The sequence below is a fragment of the Vigna unguiculata genome, chromosome 1, assembly GCF_037176805.1.
Source record: "Vigna unguiculata cultivar grain cowpea cultivar isolate G323 ecotype 2 chromosome 1, ASM3717680v1, whole genome shotgun sequence".
Lineage (NCBI taxonomy): Eukaryota > Viridiplantae > Streptophyta > Magnoliopsida > Fabales > Fabaceae > Vigna > Vigna unguiculata.
In genome coordinates this window covers 4,590,459-4,607,558 of record NC_140792.1, presented here as the reverse complement: position 1 = coordinate 4,607,558, position 17,100 = coordinate 4,590,459, and the positions used below count along the sequence as shown (strand labels likewise).

General features: G+C 35.6%; 2 pseudogenes across 1 annotated transcript; one reads left to right on the top strand and one right to left on the bottom strand.

Moving 5' to 3' along the window:
- Positions 1 to 989: 989 nt before the first annotated feature.
- LOC146888646 (uncharacterized) lies at positions 990 to 2,005 on the top strand (annotated as a pseudogene).
- Positions 2,006 to 8,375: 6,370 nt separating this feature from the next.
- On the bottom strand, positions 8,376 to 15,596 carry LOC114162237 (cinnamoyl-CoA reductase CAD2-like; annotated as a pseudogene). The gene is made up of 5 exons (XR_014986589.1): positions 15,354 to 15,596; positions 14,951 to 15,120; positions 14,676 to 14,867; positions 14,379 to 14,541; positions 8,376 to 8,823 (listed from the first exon to the last, which is right to left on the bottom strand). The product of XR_014986589.1 is annotated as a cinnamoyl-CoA reductase CAD2-like (transcript).
- Positions 15,597 to 17,100: the final 1,504 nt, after the last annotated feature.

Here is a 17,100-nt window from a genome sequence, read left to right as displayed (position 1 = left end):
TATTATATGTGTGGATATCTTATGTTTATATATATATATAATTATTTATATATATTATATTATATTATTATTACTATGTATATATATTATATGTGTGGATATCTTATGTTTATATATATATATATATATATATATATATATATATATTTTTTTTTTTATAGATATATATTTATTTTAAGTATATATTATATTATATTATATAATAATATATTATATTATTATGTATATATATTATATGTATATGCGTAGATATTTTATGCTTTTTTATATATATATATATATATATATATATATATATATATATATATATATATATATATATATATTTCTTTTAAATTTTTATAAATTTGTAATGTTATAAATTTGTTTATAAAAAATCTCACTAGTTAAATGATTAATTTGTTTTATACGTATATATTATATATATTATATTATATTATTATGTATATATATTATATGTATATTATATTATATTATATTATATTATATTACATGTATATGTGTAAATATATATATATATATATATATATATAAAAGTATATTTTATTTATATGTATATATACTATATTATATTATATTATATTATATTATATTATATTATATTATATGTGTAAATATATTATTTATTTATATATATTTTTTAGATTATTTAATAAATTATAAATAGTTTAGTAATTTAAGCGGGGACGGGTATTTGGGCGGGTATATATATATCCCCATCCCCATCCCCATCCTCATCCCCAGTTGAAAATTTCGGGTATTATCCATACCCATACCCATACCCAGTCAAAGCGGGGATTCCCCGTCAAAACGGGGACGGGTTCGGGTGATACCCACGGGCACGGGTTTATTTGCCATCTCTACTCAAGATCAAATGACAATCGCAACCTATTACACGAAGTTAAAGAAATTATGGGATGAGTTAGGCTCCTATAGTAATGCAACCTGCAACCTGCACTTGTGGAGCAAACAATAAAAGGCACAAACTGATGCAATTTCTTATAGGGTTGAATGACTCTAGTGTTATTCGTGGTCAACATCTCTTAATGAATCCATTGCCTGATGTTACACAGACTTACTCTTCTATCATTCAAGAAGAAAAAAAGCGACATTTGGGCACCACATGACACAATAGAAGCTTCAACCATGGTTGTTCAAAAGAATTAACAAATAGCACTTGTTGTTAGCCACAAATAAGGTTCTCATTCTCGTTTTAATTCATCTAATCAAAAGCCGATGCATTGTTCTCATTGTGATATAGATCATCATACAAAAGACACATGTTGGAAGCTACATGATTATTCTCCTAAACACCGAAGGCATGGAGTCACCCAAAATGCTTATTTTAAGCCCAATCGGAATAGTCAATTTTCAACAAATAATGTCATAGCAACTCCATTGATGCAACAGTTGCAATCCACAATGAATGAATTAACTGAACTACAACTTCAACATATGTTGTCTATTATGCAAGGTAATGTATCATCTTCGTCAACTAATCCTAAGGTCAACAACGCCAATGTTTTTTCAGGTTTGTCACCACCCAAACTTATAATTGATAGTGGGGTCATCGATAACATTATTTCTTCACCAACCTTGCTTGTCAATAGTAAAGAAAACACTTCTTTACCACTAGTTGTTATGCCAAATGGTAATCAGGCCCCTATTAGCTCTATTGGAACTTTACCTTTAAGTCCAATTGTTTCTTTAACAAATGTGCTTGTGATACCTTTTTAAAAGTAGATTTGATGTTAGTAAGTCAGGTCACAAGAAATTTAAATTGTTTAGTAACTTTTTTTCCTTATAGGTGTATTTTACAGGATTTGATTACGAGAATGACAATTGGTTTGGACAAACAAGGTGGACTCTATTACTTGGTTGCAATGACATCAAAGTCACACACTCCCATTCCATCACTTGCAGCCCATGCCACCAAGTCATCTCCTCCTTCAAACATTTCTACTACCTTGTGGCATCGACGACTAGGACATCTATCTCCATCTAGAATAGATTTCATGGCTAAAACTTTGTTAAACTTCTCTTTAGAGTCAAATAAAATTTGTGATGTTTGTACTCTTGCAAAACAGACACGCCTTCCTTTTCCAAATAGCTCAATTTCTTTCATTAAATCTTTTGAATTACTTCATTGTAATATTTGGGAACCATATAAAGTTTCTTCTCTTTCTGGTGCACAATATTTTTTTACTATTGTGGATGATTTTTCTCGCTTCACTTAGATTTTTTTCATGCATTATAAAAGTGAAACCTGACATCTTTTTACCAATTTCTTCTCTTTTGTCAAACCCCATTTTAATACCAATATAGCCAATATTCGGATTGACAATGGGAGGGAATTTTTTTCTACATGAGATTTTTTTACACAATAAGGAACAACTTACCAACATTCTTGCACTTACACACCACAACAAAACGGAGTTGTCGAGCGTAAGTATAGACATATCCTTAAGTCAACACGCGCTCTTCGTTTTCAAGCTCATCTTGCCTTACACTTTTAGGCAGAATGTGTTTCCACTGATGTCCATATTATTAACAGGTTACCTACAACTCTTCTATCAAGTCAGACACCTTTTTAGTGCTTATATGGTAAACTCCCTTCTTATTCACAAATTCGAGTTTTTGGATGTCTTGCTTATGCTACTAATGTTCATGTTTTTCATAAGTTCGCTCCTCGTGCCCAAAAATGTGTTTTTCTTGGTTATCCTCTTGGCCAAAAGGCTTACAAGTTATATGATATCCAATGTTGTCACCACTTCTTTCACCACCATAGACCTTGTCATACCTAATGTTGTCCTAGATAACCCTTCGTCTGCAACTCTTCCATACACTCCACCACCACCTACAAAAAACACAATTGTGCCTCCCACTAATTCCCCACTTGTGATTCCTTTGCGTCGTTCTCAACGATCTCATGGTCCTTTTGTAGCTTTACGAGATTATATTTGCAATCAGGTAGTGTCCCCTAGCCTATTGTCATCCTCCTCATCTTTTCCAAATAAAGGTACACGATATCCTCCATGCAATTTTATCTCTTATGATTATTATACCCCTCAACATCGGTCCTTTATTGCTACTATATTACTAATGATATTGAACCTACATGTTATGAACAAGCTATTTCTCACACTCATTGGTAAGAGGCAATGCAATCTGAATTGGTTGCTTTGGAGGCCAATAATACTTGGTCTATTACAACTCTTCCTTCTGGAAAGAAAACTATTGGTTGTCGTTGGATATATAAAATCAAGCGCAAATCTGATGGTTCTTAATGAGTGCGTATTTTTTTCCTCATTAAGTGTTTAATTCTAGGTATTTAATTGAATTTATGTGCTTAAAGAGTGATTTAATTGACAGTTCTGATAATTAGGCTATTTGAGCTTATGTAATAAAAATGTCTTAAAAAGTGATTTTTTGCTGCATAAATTATTTTTGGATATTTTAACGTTTGTTGATGCAGCTGAAGTTAAGATTAAGCTCATTTAAGGTGGAAAAATAAATTGATTGAAGTACAAACCACCTTTAAATAAGTCTAAAATCAGCAAGGTCTGGAAAAATCACTTCTGCACCCCCAGTTTTTACTTTACACACTCCTCTTTCCAAATGGGTCACATAAAACTTACTTCTGCACCCCTAGTTTCTACTAAGTTACACCCCTCCTACCACTTAAACTCTACTTAATCAGATGCTGCCATATGGCAATCCTCAACTTTCAAATTTGTCCAACCACATGATGACACATGTCATAATCCAACAACTCAAAATTCAGCCAATGAAGTAGTGCCACATCATCATCATCTTCTTTCCTTAAACCCTAGGCACCTTCATCCAATAGCAGCCCACCACCGCCAACCATTGATGTCGGCCACCATAGCAACGTTCAGCCACCACATGTCCATCTTCATCTCGACGGTGCAGTATCACTCCTCTCACGTTCACGAACAATAGTCATCATGGCACCATCGCACCTCAACTCACCTGCGTTGTGAACCACCATCAACGCAGATATGCATTACATGGAAGCCAAGAAAACGCAGTAGCGGAAGTGCCTCCACGCACCACTGATCTGCGCGAACCTACAACCATTGTTCGCAACACCACCATCGCACAACGCGCATCTTCATCTTCAGTGCAGCAAAGTGGCCAGAATAACGCAGCAGCCACCTTGGTTCTAACCTTGCACTTCGCCGTCGCTGGCAAAGACGTCACCCTCCATAGCAGCAGGACCTACAATTTTCGACGCCAATCTTTGCGAGCACACAGACCACGAAACATGGCAGCACCTGCACTTGTGAGTCAGCCCTACACCTTGCAGAAACCACCACCATGACTAAGGCATCATGATCTCCATCGCAGCTGCACCGCGCCTAAAGTTGACCACGAACTAGAGCTGCCATACGCGACTTCACCATTGCAGCAGCAACCTTGGAAACTGCGCCACCATCGTTTGTCGTTCACTCCTGCGGTAGTCTGAGCAGCGAGGAGTAGACGTCATTGCACCTGCAGCAGCAACAATCCATGAAGGAGAAGAAACCCTAATTTTGGAGAGAGAAGATCTGCCACATGTCAGTCTCTCAATAGATACTAAAATGGTCAAAGTTGATCAAATATGGTCAAAGACTGGTCAAACGAGAGAGGTTTAACTGCAAATATTGATATTTTTGGATTTCTCCAAATTTGGAATATAGGATTGAAAATGGCTTATTGACAAAATTAATGCAAATATTATTTGGTAATAATTTATCAGATATCTTTAAATAATTAATTTATTTAATTATATCATAAATTATTAACCAACTATATTTGTTAAATATTTTTAAAACTAACTATATCTCCAAATATTTTAAAATCACAATAAAGATAAATGATATTTATCTTTATTTTAAAAGATATTTGAGAGGTTTTAGCAACCAAAAAGCCCAATCCAAGTCCTATATAAAGAGACGAAGGGAGTAGAAGAAAATAAGCTTGGGACTTCGGAGTTTTGGAACCCTTAGGGGGGCCTAATTTCGTTTCCTTTCTCTTTATTATTCTTTCTATTTTTATTTTACTTTTGCATTCTATGGATTACTAAACTTCTTGGGTTGATTCCATTGTAATTTCATTATGGATTCTGAGGTTAAAATGAAATAATTTCTTTGTTCTTTTTATTATTGTTGAGGTTTTAACTCATCTATGTCTTTTATCTTTGAATCACATAAAAAGTAATGATTTTAGATCTATATGCATGTTGATCATATGATTCCAAGAGTTTTTAAATTTAATTGAGACTTTACTTTAATTTTATTTAGAAACTTTCATGTGATTAAATGAGTTTTTACCAATAATTGAGACTTTACTTTGATTAAAGGTATTTACTCTAACTAAAATTAATCGAGACTTTACTTTGATTAATTAAGCTTTTTATTTGGTGAGGAGATAAAAAAATAGACATGATTAGACATAGTAAAATTTGATTGAGACTGTACTTTGCTTGAATTTATTGTGGATAATCTAAAAGTTCTCACTTTTAATTGAGACTGTACTTTAGTTAAAAGTGAGAATGCCAACAAATTAATTGAGACTTTACATTGATTAATTTGCAAATCTACAACAATAATTAATTGAGCAATAATCTTTAGATAACCGATGATGAATCTATTTTGAAAAAGCAGTGGAATCAATCTATTTTCTTTACTATTGTTTTTATCTTTTCTATTTCTTTCTTGTTTATCTTAATCCCCCTATATTTTTATTATTTTATTTGACTAACTCTTTTGTATAGTTTTTATAAGAACTAATTTGTTAGAAATCAATTTCATGTTCGTTGGGAGATGACTTTGGGTTACTTTACCCTTTCTATTTTGTTGACTACTATCTTAGCAATACTGACGTTGCTATAGTTTAGTAGTATTAATGTGATCGCGTCAACGACAACGTTATCAGTTCTCTTGAACGATATAAGGCACGTCTTGTTACAAAGGGATATACACAACTAGAAGGTATTGATTATCATGACACTTTTTCACCTACTACTAAAATGGTCATAATTCGTTGTTTATTAGCTTTGGTTACTGCTCAACATTGGTCTCTTCATCAGCTTGATGTCCATAACACTTTTCTTCATGGTGATCTTTCCGAAGAAATCTATATGTCCCTTCCTCTAGGTTTTCAACAACAGGGGGAGAATCTTGTGTGTCGCCTCAACAAGTCCTTATATGGATTAAAACAAGCTTCTCGTGAATGGTTTGCCAAATTCTCTATAGCTATTCAGGCTGTTGGTTTTATTTAATCAAAAGCAGATTACTCACTATTTACATGTAAAAAGGGTAAGTCATTAACAACTTTGTTGATTTATGTCGATGATATTCTCATAACTGGTAATGACCCTATTGCAATCTCTAGCCTTAAACAATTCCTACACATTATTTTCGGATAAAAGATTTGGGTGATCTTAAGTTTTTCCTAGCTATTGAGGTCTCTCGTTCTTAAAAAGGTATTTTCATATCACAAAGAAAATACACTTTGGAAATTATCAAAGATGGTGGGTATCTTGGAGTTAAGTCCGTGGATTTTCCCATGGAACAAAATACAAAGCTTTCCGATGAAGGGGAATTATTGAAGGACCCGTCACTATATAGGCGAGTTATTGGTCGCTTAATTTATTTGACAATTACTCGTCCTGATATCACCTATGTGGTACACATACTAAGCATATTCAAGCACGCTCTATGCAAGCCTCATATGAAAGCTACAATGTGTGTGTTGTGATATTTAAAGAATAATCCATGTCAAGGTCTATTTTTTCCTTCACAAAATGATTTGTCTTTGTGCACTTTTTGTGATTTAGATTGGGGAGGTTGCCCCGTATCCCGAAAATCAACTACAGGTTATTGTGTTTTTTTTTTTATCCTCCTTCATCTCTTGGCGAACAAAGAGGTAGAAGACAATTTTTCTATCCTTAGCAGAAGCTGAATATAGAGTATTGTGGGTACTTGTTGTGAGTTGACTTGGTTATGATCATTGTTAAAATATTTACGGATATTGCATCCTAAATTGGCATTATTGCATTGTGACAATAAAGTCGCCTTACACATTGCGGCTAACCCAATATTTCATGAAAGAACTAGACATATAGAGATGGATTGCCACTTCATTTATGATAAGATTCAAGATGGTTCAGTTGCAAGAAAATATGTACCTTCCGATGAACAACTTGTTGATGTGTTTAAACAACTAGAAAAAGAAGCTTTCTCTACCATGAAGCGCAAGTTGGGAGTTCTTGATATTCACTCTCCAACTTAAGGGGAAGTGTTAGAAATTAAATCATGAGAAAATATTTTAATTATTAAAATAGCTAAATTATAGGAACAATTTTGCGCATTTTGTTTTTATATTATTATAGGGATAATAACATAACTGTCACTACTAGAAATTCTCATATTACATAGAATTTTTCTTGCAAATTTGTTAAAAACAATTTGCAAAAAAAAAACTTTTTTCTGCCATTTTTTCTAAAAATTTTAATTGATAGATAATTTCTTCGTGGGTAATCATTTGCTACAAAATTATAAAATTTGCAAGTATTGCCTACAAAATTTGTTGCGAAAAGTGTTTTATACAAAATATTTTGCAAGAAAATTGGTAGCAATTTCTTGTAATTTTTTCACAACAAAATTTGTAAGTATTCCCTACGAAAAAAATTTAAAAACAAAATTTGCAGAAAATGTGAGTTTTTTTAGTAATGTGTATGGATTATATATATATATATATATATATATATATATATATATATATATATATATATATATTAATTATATATATTTCCTCGATGAAATACAACCCATAATTCATTTTATTTGTTGTCTTTACATTATCAAATAATAAAATTATTTTTATTTGATAAAAGTTTAAAATAGTATAAATAAAAAATAACTATAAAATATCTATTTGACCATTTTTTTTAGTCTAGTTTCTCTACTAAGTTTTTTTTATGTTGTCCTATGCTGAACATTAAAAATACATTGCTTTGATACTTTAAAGATAACTTTAATATATTTTAAAATTTTAAAATTAATGATTATTTATGTATTTTAAAGGCACATCAGATAAAATGTAGTTGAGAATCCAAACTTGTATAAATATTTTCTATGAATTTATAACAATTAATAATGAGGTTAAATTTTTTTAATTTTTCAGCAAACACATTTCTTTTACCTCGTAATTTTTTGGTTTTCATGATTTAACAAAAAATAGAACCTTACTTTTCGTATTTTATTTTTCATACTTTAGTAATTACTTTTCGTTAAAATAAATAGTATAAAAAAATTCAATTGTGTTTATTATTTTTATTGTCATAAAAAAAAAGAGTCTAAAAACACTATCAAAATATTCCAGTGATATAAATCTGTAATACAAACACCACTTCACACAAAAAATAACTTATTTCAGTACTCACCAGTTCTGATTTAAGTCTTATTTTGCAGTAAATATATTCATAAATTTGGTACTAAAGAAGGTTTCGACGTTTCTCAAAGGGAAACAACTTAAAATTTGGTAAACTTCTTTTCCTTCAAGCTCTCCACAGTATCCTTGAGACTCACTTCCAAAGGAGTAAATTCAATCCCCAAACTCTTCGCTTTTTCCTTCGAAACATTAAACAGTGGCACATATGGCTTATCATCTTCACAACGTCTGAGTAGTGTATCACCCTCTCAACTAGTAAATATCTTCCATTAGCTGAAGCATTCTCATATGCCAGAACATGGGCAATTGCAACATCTCTCACGTCCACCCATTTAAAACAATCATTTTTAAATGTTGGCGCACCTGTATGAAGGCGATGATGGGGAAAACAATAACAAACAATATACCAGAGAATGCAGCGGATATAATTTCCCCTAACTTGCAAGAATCTATGAGGAGCAATAATCAAAGAGCAGCAATAATAAACCACCAAAAGCACAAATAAAGGCACCAAGATTTTTAACGTGGAAAACCCCTCAAATCAAGGGTAAAAACCACGAGTCGTCCAGACCAAAGAAATAGCTTCACTATGATCAACAAGAGTACAAAAGAGTCTTAATCAATAGCACAAATTAGTGCCAACACCCAATCAAATAACAAAGCAACAAAGCTTTCAAATAGAGAAGAACAAGAGAGGAAAACCTCTACAAATCACTGCTGCAGTGCGAAATTAATATCTCCCAACTCAGACCTCGTATCAAAGATCCGACCGGTCAGAATGAAGAGCAATGAGTTCCGAACCTGCTGTAAAAATTTCAGCCCGATCCAACGGTGAACGAATCCGCAGCGCCGAATTTACTGCGACAGCTCTATGAAAAACGTGAACAGAATTTTCCCTCTACCTCTCCCTCTATGTGTTAGGGCTTTCAGTGTATTCTTACTCTATTGTTCTGCCTCTCTCTTTATTTTATAGCCTCCTCTCCACTAGGTTTAAGTGAGACATGGGCTTCTCAAATTTTGGGCCTTTTCTCCACATAGGAAGGGAGCCCAATACCCAACAAATCTCCCCCTCACAACTATGTGGAGATAACCGCCAAACCGGCGATCTCACAACAAACTTCAAACTTTCCTCTTGGCAATGCTTTAGTCATCATATCAGCACCATTATCATCTGTATGAACTTTTTCCAACTCCAACAACCTAGCATCCAAAGCATCACGTATCCAATGATACCTCACATCAATATGTTTGGATCTAGAATGAAAAGTTGGATTCTTACCAAGATGGATAGCACTTTGGCTATCAACAAACAATGAATAGTTATCTTGCCTAAAACCAAGCTCCTGCAAGAATTTCTTCAACCATAACACCTCCTTGCATGCTTCAGTAATAGCAATGAACTCTGCTTCTGTAGTAGACAACGCTACACACCTTTGTAGTCTTGATTGCCAAGCCACAGCTCCCCCTGCAAACTTTATCAAATAGCCCGAAGTGGACTTTCTGGAATCAATATCCCCAGCCATATCTGAGTCTGAGTAACCCATCAAAGTAGGTTTATCACCTCCAAAACAAAGCTTCATATCAACTGTACCATGAAGATACCTCAAAATCCATTTCACAGCATTCCAATGCTCTCTACCTGGGTTTGACAAAAATCGACTAACTGTACCAACAGCATGTGCAATATCTGGTCTTGTACACACCATCGCATACATCAAACTGCCCACCGCAGATGCATAAGGAACTCTACTCATATTGGTCTTCTCAACTTCATTTGAAGGACTCTGTTTAACACTCAGTTTAAAATGAGTAGCAAGAGGAGTACTCACAGCTTTAGCATTTTCCATCTGGAATCTCTGCAACACCTTCCTAATGTATTGCTCTTGTGATAGATAAATCTTCTTTTCTCTCCTATCACGTGAGATATGTATGCCAAGAATCCTTTTAGCAGCTCCCAAGTCTTTCATGGCAAAAAACTCGCCAAGTGTCTTCTTTAACCTGTCAATTCTGGAAATATCTTTCCCAACAATAAGCATGTCATCAACATATAATAACAGGATAATAAAGTCATCATTAGAAAACCTTTTAACAAAGACACAATGATCAGAAGTAGTCTTCATGTAGCCCTGCTCACACATAAAAGACTCAAACTTCTTATACCACTGCCTTGGAGCCTGCTTCAAACCGTATAGACTCTTCCTTAGTCTACACACGTAATCTTCCTTGCCTTTAACAAGAAAACCATCAGGTTGCTTCATGTATATCTCTTCCTCCAAATTACCATGAAGGAAAGCTGTCTTCACATCCATCTGCTCAACCTCCAAATCAAGAGTAGCAGCTAAACTTAGCACAGTTCTGATGGATGACATTTTCACCACAGGTGAGAAAATCTCATTGAAATCAACACCCTTTTTCTGTCTGAAACCTTTCACCACTAATCTGGCCTTGTACCTTGGAAGTGTAGAATTTGAATCTTGTTTCACCCTGAAAATCCACCTAGTTTCCAATGCCCTTTTGCCCTTAGGCAATTTCACCAAGTCGTAAGTGTGATTATCATGCAAAGATTTCATCTCATCTTGCATTGCATCCAGCCACTGTTTCTTCTCTTCACTATCCAAAGCCTCTTCAAAACACTCAGGTTCTCCACCGTCAGTCAAGGTTATGTACTCATCACAGGAATACCTTGTAGAAGGTTGTTTTTGTCTATTAGACCTCCTGAGTTGGACTTGAGGTGATTCAGGTATATCACCAAGATCGTCATCATCATCATGTTCCTCTTGAGCATCATCAATTGGAACCTCTACTCCACTTCCAAACTGTTGATCATCAACATCACCATGTTGCTCATTGTCTTGAGCTTCCGTTTCAACATTCTCCAAATTGTGAGCGGGCAACCTCATCGGATTACCATCAGTGAGATTACTGTCTTTCTCGGGTGTGGTCTTCTTCACCTTATCAATGTCTTCAATGGTCTGATCTTCCATGAATTGTACATCACGGCTTCTAACAAGCTTCTTCTCAACAGGATCATAAAACCTGTAGCCAAATTCATCCTCACCATAGCCAATAAAGATACATTGCCTTGTCTTTTTATCTAACTTGGATCTTTCATCCTTAGGAACATGAACAAATGCCCTGCAACCAAAGACACGCAAATGATCATAGCTAACATTCTTACCAAACCAAATTTTGTCTGGCACCTCAGTATTCAAAGCAACTGCGGGACTGAGATTAATAACATGCACAGCTGCAAGCAATGCCTCTCCCCAAAAGTGCTTAGGCAACTTTGCTTCTGAAAGCATACATGTAACCCTTTCAGCCAAGGTCCTGTTCATCCTCTCCGCTAGACCATTCAACTGAGGAGTTTTAGGAGGAGTCTTCTCGTGTCTAATACCATGCTGCCTGCAATAAACATCAAAAGGTCCACGGTACTCACCACCATTATCACTACGGATGCATTTCAGCTTCTTACCTGATTGCCTCTCAACCATAACATGAAATTCCTTGAACTTTTCAAGTACTTGACCTTTCCGCTGAAGAGCATAGACCCATAGCTTCCTGGAACAATCATCAATAAAAGTAACAAAGTAAAGTGCACCACTAAATGACTTTACCTTTAATGGGCCACAAACGTCAGAATGCACCAATTCAAGCAATTCTGACTTCCTTGAGGGAGGATGCTTCTTAAAAGATACTCTGGTTTGTTTACCAGCCATGCAATGAGAACATTTCTCCAATTCTGCATTTCTCAATCCCATAAGCACATCCTTTTTAGCTAAGCAGTTAAGCCCTTTCTCACTTATATGACCAAGCCTCCGGTGCCACAAAGATGCCTCCATATACATAGCATTCACACTGTCTTTAGCAACCAAAGCTTTAGTCCAATACAATTTAGATTGTCTCTCCCCTCTGGCCATAACCAAGTTACCTTTAGTGAGCTTCCATTTACTAGAACCAAAGTGATTGTCATAACCACAATCATCAAGCAACTGCACAGAGATTAAATTAAAACGAACATCTGGAGCATGTTTGACTCCTTTAAGCAACAACTGCACTCCCATGTTGGTTTGCAGGCAAACATCACCAACACCAATCACTTTAGACTCACCATCATTACCCATCTTCAACACTCCAAAATCACCAGAAGTGTAAGATGTGAAGAACTCCTTCCTAGGTGTAACATGCAGTGTAGCACCACTATCAATAATCCACATGCTCTCATCAGATACAAGATTAACAGACTCAAAGTTACGAAGAAGAACAAGATCACCATCTGTAGCAGTAGTGACACGATCATCATCATCATGATCATTCTCTCTCTGTTTGCCCTTCTTGTCTTTGTTCTCCTTTTTCCACTTAAAACAGTATTTCTGAATGTGTCCAGTTTTATGACAAAAATGGCACTCTAAATTCTTGTATCTTGACTTGGACTTGCTCCTACTCTTCTCTCTACCACCTTTATGTTCCTTTTTCTGACTTCTCCCCCTAGCTTCTGTAACAAGCATCTCAGACTGAGATGAAGAACCATGTGCCTTCCTTCTCATCTCTTCATTAAGAGCACCGCTCTTTGCCATCTGAAAAGAAACAACACCATTCGAGGCAGAGTTCGTAATTGAAACCCGAAATACCTCCCAAGACTCTGGTAGAGTATTAAGCAACCATAATCCCATAACTTCGTCATCAAACTTTATGCCCATTCCTGACAATTGATCTAGGAGCCCTTGAAACTCATTTAAGTGATCAGAAATAGAAGAATTCTCCCTGTACCTCAAATTCATCAAGCAATTTAACAAATACAATTTATTATTGCCCGACTTAGAAGCATACAAAGACTCAATCTTCTCCCACAAAGCTCTGGCATGTGTCTCATTAGCAATATGATTATAAACATTATCTTCAACATATTGCCGAATAAAACCACATACCTGTTGGTGCTCAAAGTCCCATTCTTCTTCAGACATAGAATCTGGCTTCTGTGTAGCAAAGACCGGAAGATGCAATTTCTTGACAAATAATAAATCTTTCATCTTGCCCTTCCACAAATGATAATTTGTACCATTCAAAGCAACCATCTTTGCATTTGCCTCCATCATTCAAGCAAGTAAATATAGCCCAACCAAGAGCTCTGATACCACTCTGATGGGGAAAACAATAACAAACAATATACCAGAGAATGCAGCGGATATAATTTCCCCTAACTTGCAAGAATCTATGAGGAGCAATAATCAAAGAGCAGCAATAATAAACCACCAAAAGCACAAATAAAGGCACCAAGATTTTTAACGTGGAAAACCCCTCAAATCAAGGGTAAAAACCACGAGTCGTCCAGACCAAAGAAATAGCTTCACTATGATCAACAAGAGTACAAAAGAGTCTTAATCAATAGCACAAATTAGTGCCAACACCCAATCAAATAACAAAGCAACAAAGCTTTCAAATAGAGAAGAACAAGAGAGGAAAACCTCTACAAATCACTGCTGCAGTGCGAAATTAATATCTCCCAACTCAGACCTCGTATCAAAGATCCGACCGGTCAGAATGAAGAGCAATGAGTTCCGAACCTGCTGTAAAAATTTCAGCCCGATCCAACGGTGAACGAATCCGCAGCGCCGAATTTACTGCGACAGCTCTATGAAAAACGTGAACAGAATTTTCCCTCTACCTCTCCCTCTATGTGTTAGGGCTTTCAGTGTATTCTTACTCTATTGTTCTGCCTCTCTCTTTATTTTATAGCCTCCTCTCCACTAGGTTTAAGTGAGACATGGGCTTCTCAAATTTTGGGCCTTTTCTCCACATAGGAAGGGAGCCCAATACCCAACAGGCGATGCAACAGTTTTTTTTTTTTTTAATTATCTAAGAACAGAACAGCAAAATCAAATGATAGAAATTTTAGAGCATAATGTGTAAACAGTAATTACCATTAACTAAATTTAAAACTACAGCAGCACTGGTGTTAAGCTCTGGTTGCAAGAGAGGTCCAATAACCAATGCTGGGTTCATTGTAACCATGTCGATATTGTTTTCTTTCACAAATTTCCAGGCAGCATCTTCGGCCAAAGTCTTTGAAAGGTTATACCATGACTAGAACATAAATAATAAATAGCAAAAATGTGAGAAGAACAAGGCAACATAATATGCATGACAAATTATAAGACTTTGTTGACATTTGAATAATTAACATGTAATGAAAGTATATAAGAGAAAACGGCGCATACCTCCATTCTCTTACAGAATTCTGGGTCGGAGTGCCAAGTCTCGTCAACCACCACATCAGGGGTTTTAGGCCTGTCGCTGAACCCAACTGCAGTAAAAGAAGAAGTTAAAACGACGCGTTTCAGCGTCGGCGAGTTCACACACGATCTCAGAACATTCAAAGTTCCCTTCACAGCTGGATCCAACAACTCGGTCTGAAACAAAAAAAGCAAAAACAAATTGTTATACGGCCATGGATAAAAAAGAATGAACACATCTTATTGCAATCAAAAGAAACCTGTGGATCTTTGGCATTGTTGAAAATGGGAGAAGCCGTGTGGAACACAGCGTGACAACCTTGAACGGCAGAGTGAAAGGAACCTTCTTCTAGAAGATTTGCCTTGAAGAGATGCAATCTCTCCTTGGCACCTTGAAGGTTAAGCAAGTGATCCACCATTCTGGGATCATCTGCACGTCACACATTATATTATGGCAGAGACACACAGAAAAGGAATCAATGAAGAAGAAGAAGACATGTATGTATTTCATAATCTTTCGGATCAAAAGTATTTTGCTTGTTACAAAACAAAAGAGGGAAACTTATTCTAAACAGGTTTTGCAAAACGGAACAAAACTAAATCCTAGATTGCTGATAAAAAATCAGTAATCTTAACCCTAACAGATCCGATCAAAACACATACTTGGGTCGAGAACAGTGGCCTTAACATTGTAACCGTGTTCCAGAAGAAACTTAACGAGCCAGGAAGCTATGTAACCGGAAGCGCCAGTAACACACGCTACTTTGCCACTGCCCGTGCTCATTCTGAACTCATTCTGTGTTCAGTGTTGTGCTAATGTTCACTGGTTTTGAAACTAATGTTTAAAAGACAATTGAAAAAGTGGTAGTTTGATATATATTACTACATCTCCATTTCAGTGGAAACTATTTGAATATATTCTGTAAAAAGATCCAGAAATAGGTAGATCATGTTTGGACTAGGATAAGGATGTAAAAAAAAATAGTGGTCGGTTGAGATTCCAAATTTTCTCATACTCCCAACTTACACGTTTAAAAATTATTCTTTTATTATAAATTATTATTTTATTATAATAATTTTTTATTTTATTAATTTCATTGAAAAATAATATAGAACTTTGTAGTAAATATAATTGATGTGATTAATATAAGTATGTAAAAAATTCATTGTTTAAAAAATAACACATGTGTTTTAAGTTATTTTTATTAGTGTTCCGGTCTGGTACTTTGAAAACAAAGCTAAAACAATTTTCGTCCTCTCCTCTCATCACATTATCTCTCTTACTGTTTTAGGAGTGGTTAAGCAAAATCGAGAAAAATCACCCCCTTCTCCAGACTCCCCCTGTCGTATTATATAGACTAGTTATAATTATCTTTGGGGGGCTTCTCCCTGCACCTCCAATAATCTCTTCTGTACCCCCAAAACCTACTTTATTTCCATGTTTGTCCCTGGTTATAAAATAAGTTACTATCTATTTTCTCTCTTTCACCGCATTGCACCCCCAAATACCCCTGCACCCCTCACACCCCTCACCGCACTGCACCCCCAAAACTCCTACACCCGCACCCCAATAAAGCAGATTCCCTGCACCTGCACCCTTGGAATCTTTGACCTAAGTTCTTTTATCTTCCACACAGCCTCCACGCCTCCACACCTCCACACACTCTCCATCCTCCTTCTCCCTCTTCTCCCTCTTCTCCCACAAAGCATTCTCCCCACGCCATCCTTTTCTCCTCCACACGCAAAATCCTTTTCTCCTCCACACACCATTCTTCTCCCCAGCGTCGGCAACCGCCTTTCATCCTTTCTCGTCGCTTCTCCATTTTTTACAGTTAAGTACTACTGGTTTTTTAATATTAGTACAGTGCATGTGTATATTTTTATTTTAATGCATGTGTATATTTTTATTTTAATTGATTTTAGTTGTACCTTTGTCTTAAACCTGCTTTGGAAATAGCCCTAGAAGGTGGGTTGTGTTGATGAGCGGTGTGTATTTGAGAGGAAGGGTTTTGCAGCGTTTTTTTTTTTTTAAGGAAACGGATTGTGGAATCCGTTTCGTGTGGTTTTTTTTTAGGAAACGGATTGTGGAATTCGTTTCCCCTTTTTTTTTTTTTACAAAACGGATTGTGGAATCCGTTTCTTTTTTTTTGTTTTTTGGAAACGGATTGTGGAATCCATTTCCTGTTCTTTTTTTTTTACAAAACGGATTGTGGGATCCGTTTCTTTTTTTTTTAGGAAACGGATTGTGGAATCCGTTTCCCCTTTTTTTTTTTTACAAAACGGATTGTGGGATCCGTTTCTTGTTTTTTTTTAGAAACTTAGGTGAAACAGATTGTGGAAGCCGTTTCCCATACTGCTGAAACGGAACCTGGAATCCGTTTTGGCTGTGTTTTTTGGTTTTCCCATGAAA